The sequence below is a fragment of the Dama dama genome, chromosome 21, assembly GCF_033118175.1.
Source record: "Dama dama isolate Ldn47 chromosome 21, ASM3311817v1, whole genome shotgun sequence".
Classification (NCBI taxonomy): Eukaryota; Metazoa; Chordata; class Mammalia; order Artiodactyla; family Cervidae; genus Dama; species Dama dama.
The window spans coordinates 11,032,386-11,038,923 of NC_083701.1; the positions used below are offsets into that span (position 1 = coordinate 11,032,386).

Below are 6,538 nucleotides of genomic sequence, written 5' to 3' on the forward strand. Positions count from 1 at the left end.
ACTCATTAGTCCAATTAAAGGACTACAATGTTTTCCATGCTGGCTACATTATGATATTCATTTTCAATTCTGCCTCCAATTTTGCAAAGATTTTTGAGCTAGTAAAATTTGACTAGTAAAATTTCATCCCTCCTGATCAACCAGTGGTTCCTGCAGCAAACTAACCAAAAGATGTTCTATTAATACATCATTTTATATTTGAGGGCAAAAATTGATTTAAAAATCCATGTGGCTCAGCAGTAAAGAATCTATCTGCAGTGCAGGAGACCCAGGTTAGATCCCTGGGTCAGGAAGATCCTTTTCTGGAGAAGGAAATGGCAACCCGCTTTAGTATTCTTGCCTCGGAAATCCTATGGACAGAGGAGCCTGGCAGGCTACGGTCCATGGGGTTGCAAAGAATCTGACACAATTTAGTGACTAAACCACCGCCACCACCAAACCTCTTTATATTTAAGATTATTAAACAGATTATGAAATATTGTTTCTAAGCTTAAGTACATAGATAAGGGTTTTTTAAAATAAGTTTCACACTTTATACGCAGTGACCAAAAAAATCAAGTACTAATGGCATTGTCTTTAAACACCATTTTCAAAATATTTCCCGCAAAGCATGAGTTCCTTTGAAAATGGGAGTTATTTTCTCAAACATTGTTAAATACTTCCCCTTTTTATTTAATAAAGTTTTATTTTTCAAAATGTACAGCTGGTGGGACCTGTTCATGCATGTCCACCCTTGGTGTTTCTGGTGTAAATTACTTAAGCTCCGTGCTTTGAAACTAGTTTAATAAATCATTTACTAAGAAGTTCCTGAAGGGCTGCCCTAGCCAGAGAACCACGGATCTTCAGTCTCTCAGAGACGACAGCTGGAGTTATAAGCTTATAGCTGGGAACCTCTTTAGAGTTTGTAATACGTTGCTTTGTCAAACAAGACTAGATTATTGAGCTTGTCCTGAACTCTGCCTTTGGACCATTTATTCGTTTTGGCCTTTGCCCCAGATTTGCTTACTGGATCTTTGCCTTTCTGGACTGACTTTCCAGCATCTTTCTTCTTGTCGTCCTTGGGTGGCATAGCAAAGCTGGGATAGGATCTGCAACCAATGCCACCGCACTAAGATGCTGGACAATAAGGCAAATTTCCCCCTTTTAATCAAAGGGCAGACTGAACAGCTTTTGGTTTTTACTTTTTAATATTGGGTGAGCAGTATGCTGCTGACAGACATGTTATCCCAGGAACATCAGTAAACACAGCACACTTGCTTTTCATAAAGGAAAAACACAGAACTCTTCTTTGCTTTTGACTGTTCATGATTTGCCATCAGATGACTGGTGAGCTGCCATGTCACTGTCACACTATGAAATATTGGAGAGATTCTCATTCTAGTTTAATATAATCTATAAAGCCACTTAAGGAGATCAAACCAGTCAATCCTAAAGGAAATCAAACCTGAATATTCATTGGAAGGACTGATGCTGAAGCTGGAGCTCCAATACTTTGACCACGAGATGCAAAGAGCCTGCTCATTGGAAAAGACCCGGATGTGGGGAAACATTTAGGGCAGGAAAAAAAGAGGGTGACATAGGATGAGATGGCTGGATGGCATCACTGATTCAACAGACATGAACTTGGGCAAACTCCAGGAGATGATGAGGGACAGAGGCCTAGAATGCTGCAGTTCATAGGGTCACAAAGAGTTAGACATGACTCAGTGACTACATAACAATAGAGTTACTTACCTGGGGACATATTCATAGCAAAAGGTCCCAGGATGCTAAAAGAGAAAAAATCACCAATCTACTTTGGCAACTCCCATTCTCCAGATATAAACATAAAAATAGAAGTTCTAATTTCTCCTTTGACCTCCAGTAGGTTACTATGTCCATTACCTGAGATAAATACCTTCTACTTGGGAAACCTTAGTCTAGTGGGTAAAGCAACTCAGGATCAATACCCATGGAGACAGTGATGACAACACATGGGACAAAAGGCCAATGTTGTTTCCAGAGTTCTCAGGCAACCTCATGGGGAAATTTGGGGTCAGAACAGACCATCAGAGCTACCCCAAGTGGAGGGCATGGAGCCAAGCCTCTACGCTCCTACTTCACGACACTTGCAACGACCAGTCACTGGGAATGAGTTGCCCCCTCAGGGAGGGGGAATGGGTTTGAGCAGCTCTCTTCAGCTGAGGGTAATGCCTGGGAAGGAACCCAGCTGTGAGCCATCAGCAGACAACATCAGCACCGGCTGGAGGAATGAATGCATCGGTCCCAAAGGGAGATGAGGCAACACCCCAGAGCACCCACCATATGCACTCAACCTCCAATTCAAGTTGCAGTGTGAATACCAGCAGGTGTTTCTACTCTCTGGTGAAAGGAGGAATTCCATAAACGCAGCCCTTTAAGAAAGTTAATAGGTTAAGCTGGTAGGACTCTTTTTCCCTGCTGCTGCTGCTAAGTCGCTTCAGTCGTGTCCGACTCTGTGCGACCCCATAGACGGCAGCCCGCCAGGTTCCCCGTCCCTGGGATTCTCCAGGCAAGAACACTGGAGTGGGTTGCCATTTCCTTCTCTAATGCATGAAACTGAAAAGTGAAAGTGAAGTCGCTCAGTTGTGTCCAACTCTTAGCGACCCCCTGGACTGCAGTCTACCAGGCTCCCCCGTCCCCGGGATTTTCCAGCAAGAGTACTGGAGTGGGGTGCCATTGCCTTCTCTGCTTTTCCCCTGAGGTATCAAAAATACAACATTAACACTTGATGGATGACTTCCCCGGGGGCTCAGTGGGTAAAAGTCTGCCTGACAGTGTAAAAGACATGGTTTTGATCGTTGGTCCGGGAAGAGTCCACATGACGCAGAGCAACCAAGCCCGTGTACCACAACTACTGAGCCTGACCTCTAGAGCCCGAAAGCCACAACTACTAAGCCCACATGCTACAACTACTGAAGCCCGCATGCCCAAAGCCAGTGCTCCACAAGAGAAGTCACCATAATGAGAAGTCTGCACACTGCAAAAAAGAGTAGCCCCCACTCACTGCAACTAGAGAAGACCCAGCGCAACCAAAAATAAATTTTTTTTAAAAAAAATACTTGATGGAAGATTTCTCCTAAATGGGCTTTAGGTAAAAGTCATAGACCTTGGGCAGCTTACACAGACTGACAAGCATGCGCATTATCTTGACACTCAGGCTTTCCAGAGTCCCCACTATCCTCTTTGTTAATTAACTACTGGGATAAAATTTATCCTGGATTTAAAAGAAATTGCAGTGTAAACAGACAGACGCTCACAAGAGAGGTATGTGATAGTTGGATCTGCTTCCTATAACCAAAATCTAAAAATATGTTGAATCAGGAAAGGGTACTGCCACTTTGGTTCCCAGAATCTTTGAGCTGGAAGGCACCTCGGAGGTTCTGGAACTCACCCTCCTCATTTCACAAATGAGGAAACTAAAGTCAATTCCCTCGTGTAGTCAACTCACTTTCCCAGGGTCACAGACGCGTTCCATGACTCTGGTAGCACCAGATTCAAAAGTTTGCTCTTTTGACTCATAATTCATTGCATGACTCCAGCCCTGCATTTATTTGGCAGGCATCTGTGGCTGGCAGGATATTATGCAAAAGTCATATAATCTATATTTATGATGTCTTAAATAATTCTGAAAAAGTACTCTCAAGAGTCTCTTAGTTGTCAAGATTTTCACATATACATTTCCAATTAGCATAATTGATTAAACTATAAATGTCTCTATAAAATTACACATACTCTTTTGTTATCCAAGTGTATTTAAGCCCCTGACAACAAAGAGATCAGAAATTTATGCAACCCAACATTTGTTCAGCTCCAAGGAAGATAACTAGTTCTAATAAAAGCTTCATCTGGGTAATCCATTTATGTTCATTAGTACATCATAATCTCATAGCTATAGCTTCTGAACATTATCTCATTTAATCTTCCCAGAAAGGGTGACATGTCAGTTCAGTTGCTCAGTCATGTCCTACTCTTTCCAACCTAGACTGCAGCACACCAGGCTTCCCTGTCCATCACCAACTCCTGGAGCTTGCTCAAACTCATGTCCATCACGTCAGTGATGCCATCCAACCATCTCATCCTCTGTCATCCCCTTCTCCTCCCACATTCAATCTTTTCCAGCATCAGGGTCTTTTCACATGAGTCAGTTCTTCTCATCAGGTGGCCAAAGTACTGGAGTTTCAGCTCCGGTATCAGTCCTTCCAATGAATATTCAGGATTGATTTCCTTCAGGGTGGACTGGTTGGATCTCCTTGCCATCCAGGGGACTCTCAAGAGTCTTCTCCAACACCACAGTTCAAAAGCATCAATTCTTCCGTGCTCAGCTTTCTTTATAGTCCAACTCTCACATCCATACATGACTCCTGGAAAACCATAGCTTTAACCAGATGGAACTTTGTCGGTAAAGTAATGTCTCTGCTTTTTAATATGCTGTCTAGGTTGGTCATAGCTTTTCTTCCAAGGAGCAAGTGTCTTTTAATTTCATGGCTGCAGTCACCATCTGCAGTGATTTTTGAGCCCCCCAAAACAAAATCTCTCACTGTTTCCATTGTTTCCCCATCTATTTGCCATGAAGTGATGGGACTGGATGCCATGATCTTAGTTTTCTGAATGTTGAGCTTTAAGCCGACTTTTTCACTCTCCTTTTTCACTTTCATCAAGAGGCTCTTTAGTTCTTTACTTTCTGCCATAAGGGTGGTGTTATCTGCCTATGTGAGGTTATTGATATTTCTCCCAGCAATCTTTATTCAAGCTTGTGCTTCATCCAGCAAGGTATTTCACATGATATACTCTGCATATAAGTTAAATAAGCAGGGTGACAATATACAGCCTTGACGTACTCCTTTTCCTATTTGGAACCAGTCTGTTGTTCCATGTCCAGTTCTAACTGTTGCTTCTTGACCTGCATACAGATTTCTCAGGAGGCAGGTCAGGCGGTCTGGTATTCCCATCTCTTCCAGAATTTTCCACAGTTTATTGACAGTTTGTCACAGTTTGTCACAGTTTGTTGACAGTGTGACATGAGCAGAGAGCAAATGATTAGCTCCAATTCAAAGACGAAATGACATATCAAACAAAAAGAAATGGCTCACTGAAAGACATACATCCAGTACATCGTGGAGTCAAAGAAAAGTTCAAGTTTATTGTTCAGTTGCTCAGTGGTGTCTGACTCTTTGCAACCCCATGAACGGCAGCATGCCCCACTTCCCTGTCCTTCACTCTCTCCCAGAGTTTGCTTAAACTCATGCCCATTGAATCAGTGATGCCATCCAACCATCTCATCCTCTGTCGCCCCCTTCTCCTCCTGCCCTCAATCTTTCCTGGCATCAGGGTCTTTTCCAATGAGCCAGCTCTTTATCAACCTCATAACCCAGTATGGTAAATACACCCTAAGGTGACAACCTCCTCCCCTATGACTTGCTTAAAACATGGCAAAGAGGATGGGATGTGATGCTCTTTTATTTATTTTTGGCTGCACTGGGTCTTCCTTGTGGCACACAGGCTCTTCATTGCTGCGTGGGCTTTCTCTAGTTGTGGCAAGCAGGGGCTACTCTCAAGTTGTGATGCACAGGCTTCTCATGAGAGCACAGGCTCTAGGGCTCAGTAAATGTGACCCATGGGCTTAGTTGCCCCGAGGCATATGGGGTCTTAGTTCCTGGACCAGGAATCAAACCCATGTCCCCCTGCATTGGCAGGCGGATTCTTAACCACTGGGCCACCAGGGAAGTCCCATAACTATCTTTATTTAAATTTTATTTTATTGAAATACACTTTATTTAAATTTTATTTTATTGAAATACACTTGATCTACCATGTTGTGTTAATTTCTGCTGTGAGCATTCACTTGTGAGCCAGTTCCTTATTCAGAAGTCCTTCATGTACATCATCTCCTGGCTGGAGGCCTGGGTTGGTATTGAGTCCAGTGTGGTCTTGGCAGCTCACACGCAGGATGAAAAGGAATTGGAATAGATATGTGTCTTGGACAAAGATAGTAATACGTCCTCCAAGGGTTGGAGCCATCACAAGCTGTCCCCTGATGGTGTTATCTGGTTTGCAGCCCCACAGTCCTTTGAATTGTAGCCCTCATAATCATCCTGACAATTGGAAGGGCCCCAGGCCGCTTGAGGCCTGTTTCGTTGTTGCAGCTGACTTCACCCACTAATAGAGATGTGGAACAGAGCAAGCTGCCAAGATTCTTGCTTGTGACCTTCTTTATAAATGTTAGTATCATTTCTTCTTCTTTTTTTGGCTGCACCACACAGCTATGAGATCTTAGTTCCCAAGTGTTTAAACCCATATTCTCGTCAGTGAGAGCACAGAATCCTAACTACTGGATCACCAGGGAATTTCCCTGAATGTTAATATATCGTTTCTTCTATAACTTCAGCAGGAGAGCAATCAGTTAGCCCACATTCTTGGGAGGGGTCACTCTGTGTGTATGTATTTCTGTGTGTTAGTCGCCCATCTGTGTCCGACTTTGTGACCCCATGGATTGTAGCCCACCAGGCTCCTCTGTCCA

General features: G+C 43.4%; 1 pseudogene; it reads right to left on the minus strand.

Moving 5' to 3' along the window:
• Nucleotides 1-717: 717 nt before the first annotated feature.
• On the minus strand, nt 718-1,069 carry LOC133042180 (small ribosomal subunit protein eS25-like; annotated as a pseudogene).
• Nucleotides 1,070-6,538: the final 5,469 nt, after the last annotated feature.